Here is an 18,794-nt window from a genome sequence, read left to right on the forward strand (position 1 = left end):
CTCTGGGAGCAAAATTAGATCCCTTCCTCATCATCATGAAGGTGGGACCTGGGTAATCATGGCTGCATATATGTCCCACAGTAAATGAATCTGGGTTTTTCCAGGCATATATGTCCCACAGTAAATGAATCTGTTTTTTTCCAGGCACAAAACTGACCAGAAACACCCACATCTACACATTAGCTCCACCTACCAAATGAAAGAACAAAATTGTGCTTGCTTTTGTCCTCACCACCCCCGTGGAATTCCACAAATGTGTATGTGTATGAATATGCTTGAGTCATCACAAAATTGCAGATTACTTTTTAAAGCATTGACTTAGGACCTTCTTATAAACCAGATATCAAAGATAAGCCTCCATTGATGTCTTGGTCTCAAATATAGATATTAATAATATTCATATGTATATGTTTGGAGAACACTTGCAAGACACATGTGACTTCTATCATATATCAGAAGGTACCAAAGAAATTGAAATTATTTTGCATGGAAAAATAGACTGGCTGTGTGCAATCAGATACCAATGGCTACATCTGCCAAGACAGGGGCTCTCCTATTAACCTCATGGAGTTCATATTCTGATTGTGCAGACCCTGTCTCTGAACTCTGGGTGACTCCTGCGTGTTTGAAGGCCATCCCTGGTGCCTTTGCATAGCTCTGCCAGGAAAGACACATAAGCTCCTAACAGATCCAGCCCTGCCCAGCAAGGGCTCAGCCAGCTCTCAGTACTGGCCACTAGCCAACCCTAACCCCAGCTCAGTGATCCCCCCACCCCCAGCTTGGTGGTGCTCCCACACCCATCTCTCCACCATAAACGCATTCTTCTCTTGCTCATTGCACACAGAGGCCCCCTGCACAAGTTCCCCATGCTGTCAGGCAGGGAGATCAGCCAGTGGTGAGTAGGGGTAATGGTATTCGTATAGCTCTGCATTTCTTGCTGGCTCTACATTTAAACTAGTCCTTAATCTCAAGGGATTGCCAACATTCCTTCAAACTCTTACAAACCATGAAGATTCTGTCTCCCAAGAAGGAATCTACTGAGAAGTGAGTGCCTCCCTCTCGAGTGCATGACTTTCAAGATCTCAAGGACTCCTGCAAGCACACTGAGAGCCAGTAGCTTCCCCAAGAGGAATGGCCTCAAGATCTCCCCACCCATTCTGCCAAAGCCTCACATTTCCCCTCCTCCATCAAGATAAGTTCTTTCCTATCACCCTGATTCTGGGTGGCTCCTGATTGCTCTATCGGATGCAATATGGCAGAAGAGACAGTTCAGAGCATAGACAGAATGTCACTTTGCTGCTTGGTAGAACCCTGGGACAAAGGCATGGAGGCAGAGGTTTGGGTGTTCTGACCAACACCTTCCAGGTATGGCATTCTCCATCACCGTATCTGCAGTCACAGGGGAATTCTCTGAGTAGTAACACCCAGCTGAACTCATGTCATCCACAGACCCAGCAGATAGCACAGGTACTTTTGTGGCATATGCCTGGATGGATATATATATATATATATATATATATATATATATATATATATATATTATAATAATGTATATATATACACATTATACACAGACACACAAATCTATCTATATATACATATGTATATATATTTATATATTGTTATTTATTTATTGTATATATATTATATAAATGTTACCATTTGACCATTGTTTAGCATGTTATTTTCCTGTCCTTAAGAACATCTATGGGCTGGGGAGATGTATCTATTTGTAAAGAAGCTTATTATGCAAGCTGTGTGACCTGAGTTTGGATCCTGAGAACTCAGACTCAGTAGTGCAACTTTAATCCCGGCATGCTCCTATAGGAAGATGGGAGACTGGGACAGAAGAAGTCCAAGGGCTAGCAAACCTGACTCATGCAGCAAAGAGACCATGTCTCAAACAAGGTGGAAGGCAAGGACCAACCCCAAGAGATCTTACCCCCAAACACATGGTATGCCATGTGCTACATGAACACATACACACACACACACACACACACACACACACACACACACACACAGTTAATTACTGCCACCATCCATTTCCAGAATCGTATCTTTTTTAACTGAAATTTTACACCAACAAAGCAGTAACTCCTTGCTACCTCCGCCATCCACTGTAACCACCACTTCACTTTCCCTCTCCGTGAACTTAACTATTGTGGGGACCTGTTATAACTGGAATCTTGCACTATTCATCCTTTGAGTCTGGTTATTTCTCTTAGCATTGTGTCTTCAAGATTCATACATACTGAAGCAGGAATCAGAATTTCCGCCCCTTTCAAGACTGGATAACACTGTGCTGTTTGGATAAACCATGTTTGTTTCTCCAACCACTGATGAAAATCTCAATGCTTTGGAGTGGGGCTCTGTAGTCAAATAGGTTAGTGCAGTCAAGGACTAGGACAGCAAAGTCCCTGGTAAATGTCCTCCCAGTGAGTCTGGGAGGAACACAAAGTAGTTCCAGGAAAGCTCAGTGTATGTGTGTTTGGTAACTGGCCCAGAATCCAGGCTGGAGCTCCCAAAAGCACTTCTTATAGAAGGCTCAGTGTGTCCTCAAGTCTCCACTGAGACCTGGGACTGATGGAGTCTTCCTCACACCTGAGGACTTCTCTGTCCTAGTGTGGGCTAAAAACCTAGAGCCCAGGAAACATTTGGTAAAAGTACCTTATTCCAGGTAAGTTTCCCTTAATCTCACAAGATCTCTAAGAGGAGAGAACTGTGCCCAGGAAGATACAGGGGAGCAACTGTTTATCTGTCAAAGGGGAATTGCAGCAGCATGGATGGCTGGGGAAATTCACTCCAGGTGGCCTGGGATCTCAAAGCACTACCTCAGAACCAGGTAGACAGCTAGTGCAAAGAAGAGACTCTGCCAGATACAGGGGTAGAGGCCTTGTGAGAGATATGCAGGGTCCCAAGTGAGCCAACAGGATGGGGGGCCATATTTAGCATCCTTTCAGCTTTCTGTGCCTAACTCCCGGGACTCAGGAGCAATAGAGCCTCATCTTCCTGTTAGAAGGTTAAGGGCAGGATTTGACCCTTGGGCACAGAGGGAAGTGAGAGACTTGACTCATGTTGAGTTACACACTGAGCCATTTTATGCCTGGGACAGCAGTCTTCCTTCACTGCCAAGGGAACACATAAGTTCTACTGTATTTATCAAACTTCAGACATCACATCAGGCTGACAGCTGCCATCCTCAGGATCTTAAGTCTGCCACCACGGTCCCCACTACCTTCATACTAGACAGAAATAGCTCCATCTTTTTTGTGATTTTCCTGAAGTGTGGCTACCAGGACAGCATATGGTAGGAGCCAGCAACTCTGCTCAGGCTTCCTTCACCTACCTCAGGTTTTGACTGTAAAGTGACAGCCTCTCAATCTTTAAAGATGGGGGAGAGGGACAGTCACACAGCATGAGTGTGTCCTTGGAAGTCTGAAGCACTGGGAGCTGCTGCTGCTGCTGCTGCTATCAAGCTTGGGTGAAGGCTCAAATTCTGAGTCTCTAAGGGTCTGGGATCGGTTCCCAGGCAAATTCTTCTGGTACAATGGCCACACACAGAAAAGCTTTGCTGCAGTGTGAATACAGCACTGTTAGCAAACAGAGCATGCTGTCGAGACAAGGGGCTGAGCCGGGAAGTCAGGAAACTGTGTCCTGGCCCACTTGGTCTGCCAGTAAAGTTAGTGTGCCACTTAGCCACTCTCAGAACCTCTTTCTTCATGTGCATCTGAAAGACCCCCAAAGGGAGACTCTCACTCAAGTCTCAGGAAGGTGTGCACCCAAAGAAACACGAGAGGCCAGCTTGATGCAATTGCACGAGGCAGTATTTAATGGCGGAGCTCCCGGCCAACTCCCAAGCTCTCACAGGAGATGGGAAACCAACCATGAGACTCAAAAGTTAGGGGTTTATATAGGAAAAGGGTCTAGGGGAACAAAGGCATCAGTGTGGTTGCACATGATTGGCTGGTTTAAAAATACATACAGTCTAAAGCGTGAAATTCCTAAAAGCAATGTGTGGTTTTTCTGTGGGTGGTACTTATCTGAGTCAACAATTTTTTTCTTCTGCTGACCTCAAACCATATCTAAGGGGTCAGAAGGCCCATTACTTAGAGCCTGCCCAGGCACGTCCTTGCATGCCTGGACATGTCCTTGTTTGCCTAGACATGTTTTCCTCTATGTTTATAGTTTTATGTCTTCTTGGCCTGCCAGCTCTCATGATATCTAACAACTTGTTTGCTCATTCCCAGGCCTATGTGGGCCAGCTTGTGATGGATTCTTAGCCCATAACTTTTCTTCCTAGTCAGCACAGGTCCAAAGCTTCAGTTTTCCCTTTCATTCTCCCCTTTTTTTCTTTTACATAGTTCTGATCATAGAACTATATATCTGTCTCAAACTCTTCCTTAGGCAAGGTGTGATACTGATGACGTAGCACCATAAGTTGTACAGCCCTAACTCTTTCCTTGATGAAAGCTATGAGTCTATTAAAAATGCAGGGGCCGAAGGTTAGAATGAGTAACAAAATTATAAGTGGGCCTGCAATGGCGGACAGGAGAGAAGTTAACCAGGGGGACTTAGCGAACCATCCTTCATACCACCCTTGAGTGCTTAGATGTTCTTTCTTTCTTCGCTCTAACCTGTCTTTTAGTTTCTGCATAGAGTCTCTTATGGCTCCAGAGTGATCTATATAAAAACAACACTCTTCTTTAAGGGTGACACATAGACCCCCTTCTTTTAGAAACAGTAGGTCCAGCCCCCTCCGGTTTTGCATGACTACCTCGGATAGGGAAGCAAGGGATTCTTCCAATTTAGAAACAGTATCTTGTAACACCCCCAGGTCCTTTTGGATAGCTGCATGGAGCTGTAGGAGTCCCATTTCCCCTTTTACTAGTGCTGCTGTCCCGGTTCCTATCCTGGCTGCCACTCCAGTTACCCCCATGAGGATGGCTAGGGTGACGGTAATGGCTTCTCTTTTATATCTAGGTTGAGCTTGCGCTACCTGGAAAACCTCATCATCAGGGTGGTAATAGACTCGGGGATATAAGGATATCATGACACAGAAATCTTGACTGGAATTAAAGATAGCCAATGATAAGCAGGGGGTCAGGCCAGAGCTGCAGGCCCACCAAGCGGCAAGCCCTGGCTTCAGATAGCCAGTAGTCTGCGTGGTTCGGTAGCTGTCATTACAGAGGTGGTAATGAGTCTCTGGGACCGTTCCTACACAAGTCCCTGTTCCTGAGATCTCAGATAGTGTCAGGCAGGTCGCTCTGTTCCAATCGCATGCATTAGCATCTTCAGTATAATTTGGGCTTCCATATACGGCGATACCTTCATAGTAAGGGGGCTCAGCCCTGAGGCAGAGCCAACCTTGGTTAGTTATAGCCGGCTGGGTCTCATTTAAAGCCTTGAAAGCTCCCTGAATTAGGTTAAATAGCCTCTCTCCAGTGGACTTACGAGGAACAAGAATGGGAGGCATAGCAGCAGGCACTCCAGAAGACAAAACAGGTGGGGCTGTGGGAACAGCAACTTGGTCTGCCAGCACTAAATTAGGCCCAACTGCTACAGATGGTGGGTTAGTAACTTTAAGCCTGATCTGAAATGTGAATCCTTTATCAACCCCCCTCATCTCATATCGCATTCCCCACTGCAAACCTGAGGTCCAGGTTCTCAGACTCTTCCCTCTATTAGTAAAAGTGACTCTCAGGGGAACACACCATCCAGTGTTAGCACATCCCCGTGCTCCTGGGGAGCTGGAATAGTTGGTATGGACCTGTATGAGATCCGCAGATAAAGTTCTCCGACTCCCACTTCCCGTTGTCTCACATCCCCAGTTCTTACAATAATATGACTCTACCCCTCCACACTTTTGTGCATCTCGATCTTGCTTGGGACATACATAAAACGGTGTTTTGGCCAAATTTGCTCGTGCCCAGGCGGAGCTGCACCCGGGATCATACGGGCCTGATAAATCTGGTTTCTTGGAAGCCTGGACATCTTTCCAACCACTGTCCCAGGTGCTTAGCCCTGCGATTAGAGCACAGGCATCAGGGGTTAGGGGTGGCCACCAAGTATAGGGGACAGCCACTTTGGATGTGGACCAGGCTACCTCCCCGGTTTGGGAGATAACCTGCCAAGTCAAAAGCACGGGCTGGTGGGGGTTAGTGAGCTTGCTCAGGGTTGGCTTTGCAAAGCAAGCGCAACTTAAGAGGGTTATTAGTCTTTTCCAAGATCCACTCATCTTGATTAATCTCTGGGGGTACTTTTTTGATGTGAGACACATGGATCCAAGCAGGAATCTCGTCTACCTTAACGGCAGTAGGGGTAGTTAATAATACCAGGTATGGTCCTTTCCACCGTGGTTCAAGGTTTCCAGATCGGTGTCTCCGCACTAAGACAGCGTCTCCTACTTCAAATTGATGTGGCACTCTCAAGTCGCCGGCGGTGTAGATGTCTTCAACTGCTCCCAGGCTTCTTTCCTTACTGTTTCAAGAGCTTTTAGCCGAGCTAGAAGGTAGGATGAGGGGATAAAGGAATCGTCAGAGCATGCACCCAATTCTAAAGTAATATAGATAGGTTCCAAACATTATTTCAAAAGGTGTCAGTCCGGTAATACCGGGGGTGTTCCGAACTCGGAACAATGCAAAAGGAAGGAGGGCTGTCCAATCATTCCCTCCGGTCTCTAAGGACAATTTAGTCAAGATCTCTTTTATGGTTCTATTCATCCTCTCTACCTGCCCTGAGCTCTGGGGTCTATAAGTGCAATGTAATTTCCAATCTATCCCCAGTTGTCTGGCCAGTCCCTGACTTACCTGGGCGACGAAGGCAGGCCCGTTGTCTGACCCGATTACCTTAGGTATCCCGAACCGGGGAAAAATTTCTTCCAGTATTTTCTTAGCCACCACATTGGCTGTCTCCTTCTTGGTGGGGAAAGCCTCGACCTATCCTGAAAAAGTGTCTACAAACACTAGAAGATATTTATTTCCATAACGGGCAGGTTTTACGTCGGTAAAGTCCATTTCCCAGTAGGTTCCAGGCCGATTTCCTCGCAGGCGTTTTCCTTCTTGACGTTTGTTGACTCCAGCATTAGTCAGAGCACAAGCTTTACAATTTTTTACTAATTTCTCTGCTACTTCTTTTACCTTGGGTATGTGGTAAGGAGACCTTTTTACTAATTCAACCATCTTCTTCGGCCTCAAATGGGTGAGAGTATGGATGTCAGTCAAATATGCAATTCCTTCGTCAGGGGAGAGAGGCACCTCACCCCGAGGGGCCCTCAGCCCTCCCAATTCTCTCCTGGTTATTGTGAGGGTCATTTTGCCCTTGAGCCCCCTTTTTGGCAGTGAGGTCAGCCATCCAATTTCCTTTTTCAATTTGTCCTTCCCCGTTCTGGTGTCCTGAACAATGAATAATGGCTACTTTACGGGGCATGTGAATGGCTTCTAACAAACTGAGAATTTCTTCTTTGTTTTTAACATCTCTACCAGCAGAGGTCAGCAACCCTCGTTGTTTGTAAATTGCTCCATGAATGTGAGCCGTTGCAAATGCATATCGGCTGTCCATGTAAATGTTTACAGCCTTCCCTTTTGCCAGTCTTAGGGCCTGGGTCAGGGCGATAAGCTCTGCCTTTTGGGCCGGTGTTCCTTCTGGCAGGCTACTGGCCCATATGGTAGTCTTCCCATCCACTACTGCCGCCCCTGCCATGCGCTTACCTTCTACCACGAAGCTGCTTCTGTCAGTGAACCAGGTCATCACCCCAGGCTATGGTCTATCAATCAAATCGGACTGAGTCCCAGTTTCTTTCGCTAGTATCTCCTCGCACCTATGTACTGGGGTCTCGTCAGCTTCAGGGAGTAAAGTGGCCAGATTGAGAATAGCGGGCGGCATGAAAGTCACTCGTTCGGTCAACAGCAAGCTCTGATAATGTGTCATCCGAGCATTGGTCATCCAACGATCTGGGGGTTGCCGGACGATGCTTTCGAGTGCATGGGGGGCTATCACCGTCACATTCTGGCCCATAGTCAGTTTATCAGCATCTTTTACTGTAGCTGCTATTGCTCGCAGGCAGGAAGGCCAGCCACTGGCCACTGGTCCAGTTTCTTTGACAGATGGGCCACCAGTCATTTCCAAGGTCCCAGAGTTTGGGTAAGGACCTCTCTAGTCACCCCTCTCCTTTCATCAACATAAAGGATGAAGGGTTTATTCAGGTCTGGTATAGCCAGGGCAGGTGCCTGTAGCAATGCCTTTTTAGGGGCTTCAAATGCTGACTGATGTTCTTTAGTCCAAATGAACTCCCCTTTTTCTTTTGTCAGGGGGGTATAACGGAGCCGCCAAGGTGGCAAACCCCGGGATCCAGAGTCTACAGAACTCGGCCGTCCCCAGGAATTCTCTTACCTGGCGAGGGGTGGTTGGGGTTGGGATCTGCATCACTGTCCGTTTCCAGGCTTCTGTAAGCCACCACTGTCCATTTTTCAGGGCGTATCCCAAGTAGGTCACCTCAGTCTTGCATAATTGTGCCTTTTTGGCTGAACCCCGGTACCCCAACTCACCCAGCTCAGCCAGGAGCTTCTGTGTTCCAAATTTGCATTCTTCCTAAGTTTCTGCGGCTAGCAAGAGATCATCTGCATATTGCAGGAGGGTTACCTGGGGGTTATCTTTCCGGAAAGAGGCAAGGTCTCAATGCAGGGCCTCATCGAACAGGGTGGATGAATTCTTAAATCCTTGAGTCAGTCTTGTCCATGTGAGCTGCCCTGTTCTTCCATTTACTGGGTCTCGCCTTCAAAGGCAAACAGGGGCTGGCTGTTAGGGTGTAGCCTCAGACAAAAGAAAGCGTCCTTGAGATCCAGGACTGTATACCGCACTTGTTCAGGTGGTAGAGTGCTGAGTAGGTTGTAAGGGTTTGGCACTGTAGGGTGTATGTCTTGCACTCTCTCATTGACTTCCCTAAGGTCCTGCACTGGCCGATAGTCATTTGTCCCTGGTTTCTTCACTGGGAGTAATGGAGTGTTCCATGGAGATTTACAAGGAACTAAGATTCCTTGTTGGAGCAACCTGACGATGTGTGGGCGTATGCCCTCCTGAGCTTCTCTGCTCATGGGATATTGTCGTACTCCTATGGGAGTAGCTCCAGACTTGAGTTCAACCACCACTGGGGGGGTGCCGTTTTGCCATTCCCATCTCCCCTGTTTCAGCCCACGTTTGAGGGAATTGTTCAAGCCAATTCTGCAATCCCTCGATGGGTATTTTGGGTTTGCTTTGATATAGCCGATACTCTTCCCCTAATTGGAGAGAGAGCACTAGGGTACTGGGTACTTCAGTTCCTCAGGACAAATCCAGTCCAGACGGAGAGAACGTAATTTGGGCTTTTAATTTTGTCAGCAAATCTCTTCCCAGTAAGGGCGTGGGGCATTCAGGGATGATCAGAAATGAATGAGTCACTTGGCTTTTTCCTAGATCTACAATCCTAGAAGTAGTCCATGGGTATAATTTCTGTCCTGTAGTCCCAACCACAAGCGTCTTTTTATCTCTTAGTTTTCCCATGGGGGTTTTAGCACTGAATATTCTGCTCCTGTATCAACCAGGAAGCTTATTGGAGCCCCCTCCACCTTTAAGTTTACCCTAGGCTCAGGGAGGGGAGCCGAGCCTAATCTTCATCACTCCCGAATGTCAGTATCTTGGCCTTCTGCTTTTTCTTTGGGCAATCTCTGGCCCAGTGGCCCCTGTCCTTGCAATATGAGCATTGATCTTGCTCGAGGGGTGGTCGCCATTTTTCTCTTCCGGGTCTTCTTGGCCCCTGCCTTCTCTCGCCACCCAGGCCTCCTGTCTGGCTAGTCCTCTCTGTTTTATTTCTGTCTCTATCAACCACTGCGGCCAGTATTCTAGTCAAATTTTCTTCTTGTCTCCTGTCTCTCCTGTCCTCTTCCTCTCTTGTTTCCTTTTTCTCCCTTTCCTTTTTCTCTTCTGTCTCTTATGCTATACTTTTTCAGCCTCCTTAACCACATCTTGTAGGGTGAGGTCATGCAACCCTTCTATCCTCTGTAACCTCTTTCTGATGTCAGGGGCTGACTGATGGATAAAGCTCATAATCACAGATCCCCGCTGTCCCTCTGATGTGGAATCAAAAGGGGTATACCTCTTATAGGCCTCCATGAGCCTCTCTAGAAATACTGATGGGGGCTCTGTTGGCCCCTGCATGACTTCTCTTACCTTAGCCAAATTAGTGGGCCGTCTTGCGGCACCTCTGAGACCTGCCACAAGAGCCCGCCGGTAATTGGACAGCCTCTCCCTACCATGTGCTGTGTTATAGTCCCATTGAGGACAAATCAGAGGAACTCCCTCCTCCATTTCATCGGGAATTTGGACTGGACGTCCTGCTGCATCCCGGATATTCTTCCAGGCTTCTTGGAGTATTCTTTCTCTCTCCTCAGTGGTAAACAGGGTCTGCAAGAGCTGCTGACAGTCATCCCAGGTGGGCTGATAAGAATACATTAGAGATTCTACCAAACCTGTAAGGGCAGCAGGGTTCTCAGAAAAATGAGGGTGGTTAGTCTTCCAGTTATAAAGATCAGAGGAAGAAAAAGGCCAGTACTGTAAAAGCTGTAAGCCATGCTGATTCTCTGGGGGTGGTCCAACTGCTCTAAGGGGTAGCACTACTGTGGAATCAGCAGACACCAGAGAGGGTTCCCGCTGATGGTCCGCCTCCTCCTTCGATCGGTGCTGTGGGTGCAGAGGGGGCCGGGGATGCCGATGGCTGAGGCTTGGGCTCTAATTCTACTGGAGGAGGATAAGGAGGGGGAATGGGCCATTCCGGAGGTTCCTCTATGGCCAGGTATACCTTTGGGGGAGGAGGGGGAGGCGGCAGAACATTGTGTGCCTCCTCCCTCGATAGTTGCGACTTTGGTTTCTCTTTTGCCAAGCCTTTCTGAATGGTCAAGACCTTAGGACCTGGGCGGCGGGGTAGGAGAAAAGGGGGAATCCATCGGGGAAGAGACCGTGCTAAGTCCTCCCACGCCGTAATGTACGGCTGCTGGTCCGGGTGTGATCCTGGTCCTTCCTGAAAAATAACAGCCTTCACGGCTTTGATAGTAGGTAAATCGAAAGTTCCCTCTGGTGGCCATCCCAGCCCATAAGTGGGCCACTCAGAGGTGCAAAAGATTTTCCAGGGTCCCTTCTTCACTATTACTGATAGGTTCTGTCCTCTTTCCCTAACGTCTTTCCAATGGTCCACAGTCAGAGATAAAGAAGTTGTCATAGTCTGCCCCATAACAAAAATCAAAAGAAACAAAAGCAAAAACACTGCACAAACAAAGGAAACTAGTATATCTAGACAATTTCATCCAAACCTGGTCTTAAATAACCAGTCAAATGCCACCTCTGACGGAGTAAGATCCCTTACTCCCTCCTCGGAAGGAAGAGAACTCCGTCTCCCTTGTTCAAAAGACCAACAGTCAAACTGTTTTGTCTTCCCGCTACCCCAGGTACAACATCCATGGTTCCCGCTACCCCAGGTACAACACCCAGGGTTCCCGCTACCCCAGGTACAACATCCAGGATTCCTGCTTGCAGCTTGTTCTTATAGCTGCTGGGCCCATAAACCAAAACCAAAAACACAACTTAGTGGCGCCGAACTTCAAGTATAACACAGGCTCGCACACTCACACAAATGTACCTCCAAGAGGTCTTCGGGATTCTTGGGTGTCACGTGATCCCGTATGAACCCCCAAATGAAAGACCCCCGAAGGGAGACCCACACTCAAGTCTCGGGAAGGTGTGCACCCAAAGAAACACGAGAGGCCAGCTTGATGCAATTGCACGAGGCAGTATTTAATGGTGGAGCTCTGGGCCGACTCCCAAACTCTCACAGAAGATGGGAAATGGACCATGAGACTCAAAAGTTAAGGGTTTATATAGGAAAAGGGTCTAGGGGAACAAAGGCATCAGTGTGGTTACACATGATTGGCTGGTTTAAAAATACATACAGTCTAAAGCGTGAAATTCCTAAAAGCAATGTGTGGTTTTTCTGTCGGTGGTACTTATCTGAGTCAACAATTTTTTTCTCTGCTGACCTCAAACCATATCTAAGGGGTCAGAAGGCCCATTACTCAGAGCCTGCCCAGGCACGGTCCTTGCATGCCTAGACATGTCCTTGTTTGCCTAGACATGTTTTTCTCTATGTTTATAATTTTGTGTCTTCTTGACCTGCCAGCTCTTATGATATCTAACAGCTTACTTGCTCATTCCCAGGCCTGTGTGGGCCAGCTTGTGAAGGATTCTTAGGCCTATAACTTTTCTTCCTAGTCAGCACAGGTCCAAAGCTTTAATTTTCCCTTTCAGAATGAGCCCTTGGAGGCAAGACCTGAGGGACAAGTCTCAAGACTGATTCCTGCTATTGATAAGTCTTTCCTGTCATTATTAAATTAATCTAACATTCCCTGCATCTTAGCCCACTCTATTGGGCAGATTTTCTGTAGATCAACAAAGATGTACTGTCTTGCAGTAATGCTTTACAGACAGATAGATGATTTCTTAATCCCTAGTGATGATTCTGTAAGAATTCCTAAGAATTATACTAGTAATTATTAAGCCCTTTATAATAAGGACTACTATTAGAACTCTCTGTGATATAAAAGCTGCAACTGGGACTCTGCAATTCTTGATGTGTCATAAGTTAATTGAACTAGATGGAAAGAAGGTATACAGATTTACTATTTAGAAATATATTTTTCTAGGCCATAAGACAATTAACAAAGGTTATAAAAGGAACGAATGGTTTCTTGTAGGTGCAAGGACATAAGATAAAATGTTGACTGGGTTTATCTATACAAAACCTTAGTGTTAATTTAGACATAAGAATTATAGTAGTAGACACTCATGAACAAGAATTATAGTTCTAAACTCTCAATGAATCTGTGGAACTAGTTAATGATTTTCTAGCTAGATAACTAATCTTAATGGAAACATAAATACTTCTGTTGTAAACTTCTTATTCAATTTATTATTTGAACTTATGTTTAAACTTGTGGTGAGCTTTTGATAATTGGAATACCATGTGATCATGTGTCCTGGGAAAGCGCAGAAAGAGAATTGAAATTAAGGCAGAAGGCAGTAGGCAGAAGAACGGAGAGGAAGAGTGGAAGCAGAATAGAAGCTTTACAGAGATGAGGAGCTGAGCAGATGAGAAAGACAAAGAAGAGAGAAGAATTAAGCAGGCAGGAGGAGAGAAGCGACTGGGAAGGCGCTGCAGGGAGAGCAGACTTCACTCACAATGAGACAGAAAAGGTGGAAACTTTTACTTTCTCTATGCAATAAAGGTCGAACCTTATTTTTCATTCAGAATGAGTGAGTTCTTTCTGCACTGGTGCTTAAGTATGGATGTATAAGTATGTAAGTTGATGCAACAGATTGTCGGGCCCAACAAATAAGTACGTGATAATAAATGTGTGTGTGTGTCAATGTGTGTGTGAATGTGTATGCATAAAATGTGTGTGAATGTACGTATGAACATGTGTTTCAATGTGTGTAAATGTATGTGTATATATGTATACGTATGTATGTGAATGTACATGAGTTTATGCATATTTGCTTGGGTAAAAGTTTTTCCTTTTGCATACATGACTCTCTTCTCCTACTTCAATAAGTTTATTGCTCCAAACCTCCCTCCTGCCTGGCAAGGGAGATGGGAGGTTTCTGGGCAATTAACCCTTACTTAATCCCCTCACTATTAAGCAGCAGGGGTTAACTCACCCAGAGGCCTGCAGCTCTGACTTCAGAGTAACTTAGAGTCAAGACAGGTAAACCTTAGAAAGCAACCTTAATCTCTCAAAAGATCAATTCTTGCCCCTGCTGATGTTCCAGCCCCAGTCGCTGCTGCAGGGAGGACCCAGCCTGGAGCTAAGCTCCCAGAAGTTTAGAAAACTCTCTCCTGTGAGGAGAGGCTACTACATGCACAGAGTACAGAGCCTCTCTAGTGCCTCTGTGGGAGTTGGGCAAAGACTCCCCTCTAGTCTGATGGACAAGCTGACAGGGAAGCTGGACCACAAGGAGAGCACATGTGACAGGTTAAATAAAAACATGTGGCAGAAGAGGGGAATGTGTCAAGCAGGGGCAGTGGAAGTTGGCCCAACCCTAGCACTCCATACAGCTCATACTCAAAGATGACTGACAAGAGGATGATGTCAGTACAGAGTCCCTTCTCATTGGAGGGCAAGTCTGTGCCTTCACAGAAGACAGGACTGCCATCTGATTCTCAGCCATGCTCTGGTCACTTCTCCTACAAGGTATTTTTTTCTTACTGTGAGGAGCACCTCTTATTCTGAAGGTAAACAGAGGAGCAGTGGATCTAGGGGAAAGAGGAGGTGGTGAGGACTGGAAGGAGGGGAGGGGAGAGAGGTGGTGGTCAGGATGTATTATATGAGAGAAGAATAAATTAAAAAAAAAAAAAAAACAATTAGGAGCACCCGACCAAATGGACACCTGCCCATGACTGGATACCACCATGCTTGGCAGAGACACTGTTTCAAGCCACAAATGAACAATAGACCTGAAGCTGCATATTTCAGGGGGGTGGGATAGGTCTGGATGTAAAGATTTGCAGATTAAAACACTGCTCTCTATTAATGCTAAAATGAGGTCAACATAAGCAAGGTTTAAGCTGGGCACTGGTGATCATCTCTGTAATCCCAGCTCTGGGGAGGCAGAGGGAAGGAGCCACTTTGATAGGTAGCAAGGCCCTGTCTCAGAAAAAGGAGAATGGGGTGAGAAAAAGAGAAGAGAAAAGAAAAAGAAAACAAGACTTGTAACTTCATTTTTCATTTTTCTAACCTTTCAAATTGACTTTGAATATGGTTTGTGGTGAACTAGGGGAGAAAGAGCATCAAAGGGGATGAGCCATGGCCAGTGTGCCAGCCCGTATTCCTGGGTCATGGCTGTGTTAAATTAGATTCTCAGTGCTGTTTCCACAAAGCCCTTGGCTTACTTAACTCCACAGTAGAAAGGCTATTTTTAATGCATGAGCCACAGATATTGAAATGGAAATGTATCTATAATCCCAATCACATTTTGTTTTCATAATGATTTTTTTTCATCTACTTAAGAACACACATAGATATCATCTTCTCTATATCTTCTTTTAAAATTATATTTATGTATTTGTGTGCTGAGGGGTGGGGCAGTATATCAGTGGTCAGAGGACAACTTATAAAACTCAGTTCTCCCCTTCCACCACATGGGTCCCAAGGATTGAATTCAGTCCAAAGTCAGCTTGGTGGTTAGTAAGAATCTTGCAAAACTCAACATTCTCTGAGCCAAATATAGACGCCAGAGGACTGAAGTAAGTGATGATTATAATATAGGTATATTTTCGGTCTTGAGAATTTCTCAAGGAATAGCTAGCTGAGTTCCTCCTCCTCCTCTGGCCACATCTTCCTTCATGCACGCTCTACCCCTCCTCCTGTCCTATGACTCAGCCCCTTCATGGCCCTACCACAAAAATACCAGCTAAGAGACTAGTGCATTTAAAACATTAACATGAATAACAAAGAAAATTACGGGTTCGTTTCCTTAAAAGACAAACACAGAGACAAATAAAGCGAAGAGGTGATTCTGGTTAGAGGGACAGGATTCCTTGGTGACCACAATCAGAAAAAAAGCCCAGCAGTTAAACGCCAAGAGAGCCAAAGGGTCAGATCGAAATCTTAAGGAAACTCATCTAAGAGCATTCTAAATTGATTACTATTTGGAGGCGTGACCATGACCTCAGGGGCACAGTCCCTGTTTGAGAGAATCTCAGCAAGGGAAGCAAGGGAGGCAACTGCTGTTTGTGAATTTTAACATATGCCCAGTACTTACTATTTCCTGTCATGTCATTTGGAGTTGGATACACTTATTGAGGTAGGCTTTCTCGTTACTGTTTTTTACAGAGGAAAATGTAAAGATGATAAATGACTCGCCCTACGATGTACATCTAGTTGGTGGCAAAGTTTGCTTTGTGGTCAAGTTCTGCTTAACTCCAAAGTCTATTTGTCTTCCCTTGTGACTTAGAGCTGAAGTGGAGTTGGAGAAGGCAGAGGACTGTTGCAAACCTGATTTCCTTATTATTCCTGATTTAGAAGGGAGGATGGGGGGCTGGTGAGATGGTTTGGCAATTAAGAGCATGTACTATTCTCCCAAAGGATTCACGTTTGTTGCCTAGCCCCGATATGGTGACTCACAACTACCCGTAACTCTAGCTCCATGGGATCTGAAACCCTTTCCTGCCCCCCATGGGTGCCTGAATATATGTGTCATACATTCACAAAAATATACACAAATATACACAAATAATAAACACATAAATCTAGAAGTAAACACAGCTATTGAAAAACACCTAGGACACAGTATAGGTAAAACACTTCTCAACAGAGACCTATTATTACAGAGGAACTCCAATAGCACAAGAAACAGCCCCAAGCATTAACAATTGAGGTTCCATGAAGCTAAAATGCTCCTATACAACAAAATACATTTTTATCAGCACAGTGAGCAGAGACCCTGCAGAATAAGAGAAAATCTTTGCTACCTGTGGTTCAGGCAAGAACTTACTACACAGAATACACAAAGACTAATACACAGAACTCACAAAGACTACAAAAACTAAATACCAAAATCGAAAAAAAAAAAGAAGAAGAAGAAAAAGAAAAAGGAAAACTATCAATCAATAAATGGGCCAATAAGCTAAACAGTTCTCATTTCAAAAGAGGAGATACAAATGGCCAGTAAATATTTTTAAAGTGTCATTTACCCTCCATGTCTCTAGCCTGCTGAAGTCATGAACTCCAACATATGGTATCTGCCTCCCCACATCATCTACCTAGTGTACAAGGAGGGGACAGCACTGACAGAGGACCCACCTGATGGCAATAAAGTCTCCCCACTGCGAAGGAGCTCACTGACCTGCAGGTCACCATGGAGGGCCCCACAGGGATCCCCTATGTCTGGGGTCTGTTCTGGGCAAGGACCTCTCTGCCTCTCCACCTACCCACGAGGTATGTGACTAAGATCTACTAAATGTAAGTGCCAACGGCCAGATCTGTGCCAAAGTGCCCACAAGGGACTGAACGGTTGTGCTAGGCACACAGCGCACACTGCTGAGCATCAAGGGCCTGCTGATCCACCCTAACCCAGAAGCAGGCTTCTGCACTCAACCAGGAAGCAGGCTGTCTGCTTTCAGAGACCCATGAAAGAGTATGCGGCTGCGCCTTCTGCTTACAGAGATCCATGGGCATGTGCGTGCTAGTGGAACCAGAAGTGGGAGGGCTGAAGCTACTGGGGACCTGGCCTGGGGCTGCAGCCTCCTCCACAGCCGCTGTGACCACAGGGGGTCCTAGGAGGTCCTGAAGGTCCCACAGCCAAGAAACATGCAGGGGAGCCAACAACAAGCTGGCAGCCAAGAAAAAGTTGGACAAGAGGTGGGCACTGGGGCACTCAGGCTCTTCTCCCTCCTTCCCGCCCCTTTTCTGTCCCCTCCAATTCTGTCTCTAAGTTATTTAAATTACAGCTGTGGTGGAAGAGGGAGTGGGGGGGGGCGTGTGCCAAACCTAGGTTTGGTTTTCTAAAAGGTGGAAAAGCACAACAAAAAAAACAAAAACAAAAACAAACCTGAAAACCTGAGTCCAATCCCAGAACCCACATTCTAGAATCAAAGAACCAACAATATCAAGTGCACACACACACACACACACACACACATCAATCAATTAATCAATGTGTTTTTAATTCAATTAAGAAAGTATTCAACACCTGGATCCATCAGAAAATGCAAATTAAAACTACTTTGAGTTTCTGTCTCTTCCCAGTCAGATTAGCTATGATCAAGAAACCAGTAACAAATTGTGAGATGAGGGGAGAGGAACACTCCCCTACACTTGGGGAGAACAGAAGCTATAGTTCTCCATAGTAAATCACTATAGAAGTCAGGGCAGAGATGGCTCAAAAAACTAAAAATATAGATATCATACAGCCCAGCTATGCCAACTCCTGGATATATTTCAAAAGGTACTTTATATCCTACTACAGAGACAGTTGACTGCCATGCTCACTGTTGCTCTGTTCCTAACAGGTAGGAACTGAATTCAGCCCAGATGGCCATCAACAAATGAATGAGTAGTGAAAATGTAGTACGTATATGCAACAGAATTTTGTTTACTTGTAAAAAAATAAGAGAGAAAGAAAGAAAGAGAGAAAGAAAGAAAGAAAGAAAGAAAGAAAGAAAGAAAGAAAGAAAGAAAGGAAGGAAGGAAGGAAGGAAGGAACTAAAGAAGTAAAATTTGCAGAAAAATGGGTACTGGAAAAGGTTAAGTGAAGTAATTCAGGCTCTAAAAGACAAATGGCATCAGTGTCTCTCATCCAATGAAACACACATCATTACATGCATGTATCTATTAGCTGAAGAAATGTACATAAATGCCAGGCCTGTGAGATAGGAAGGAGCCTTTACAGTGTGAGACAAAGAGAATATAAGGATACAATGTGACAGTGATAGAGCAGAAGGGTATATGATGTGACCGTGATAGAAGAGTATAATATGAGAGTAATAGAGGGCTATGATGTGCCCAGTGATAGAGTGCAAGGGTATGGATGCAACCATAATAGAATAGAAGGGTATGATATATCAGTGATAGAGCAGAAGGGTATGATGTGACAGTGATAGAGCAGAAGGGTATGATGTGACAGTGATAGAGCAGAAGGGTATGGTGTGACAGTGATAGAGCAGAAGGGTATAGGGTATGATGTGACAGTGATAGAGTAGAAGGGTATGATGT

The 18,794-nt window shown here is 45.6% G+C and overlaps 1 protein-coding gene and 2 pseudogenes across 3 annotated transcripts in view; 1 reads left to right on the forward strand and 2 right to left on the reverse strand.

Moving 5' to 3' along the window:
- Ston1 (stonin 1) overlaps positions 1 to 18,794 on the reverse strand; it is a 60,434-nt gene that overhangs the window by 34,411 nt on the left and 7,229 nt on the right. Inside the window, exon 2 of one of the 3 annotated variants that reach the window (XM_031357663.1) lies at positions 6,336 to 6,504. The exons of 1 other annotated variant lie outside the window; for it this stretch is intronic. The gene's annotated coding sequence lies outside the window, so the exon portion shown is untranslated. Of the gene's footprint in view, positions 1 to 6,305; positions 6,505 to 18,794 lie in introns of all 3 variants that reach the window. One more of the 3 variants, XM_031357664.1, reaches the window with a different exon arrangement.
- LOC116080956 lies at positions 6,524 to 11,878 on the reverse strand (annotated as a pseudogene).
- LOC116080430 lies at positions 16,725 to 17,514 on the forward strand (annotated as a pseudogene).

This window comes from Mastomys coucha, unplaced genomic scaffold, assembly GCF_008632895.1.
Source record: "Mastomys coucha isolate ucsf_1 unplaced genomic scaffold, UCSF_Mcou_1 pScaffold6, whole genome shotgun sequence".
Taxonomy (NCBI): Eukaryota; Metazoa; Chordata; class Mammalia; order Rodentia; family Muridae; genus Mastomys; species Mastomys coucha.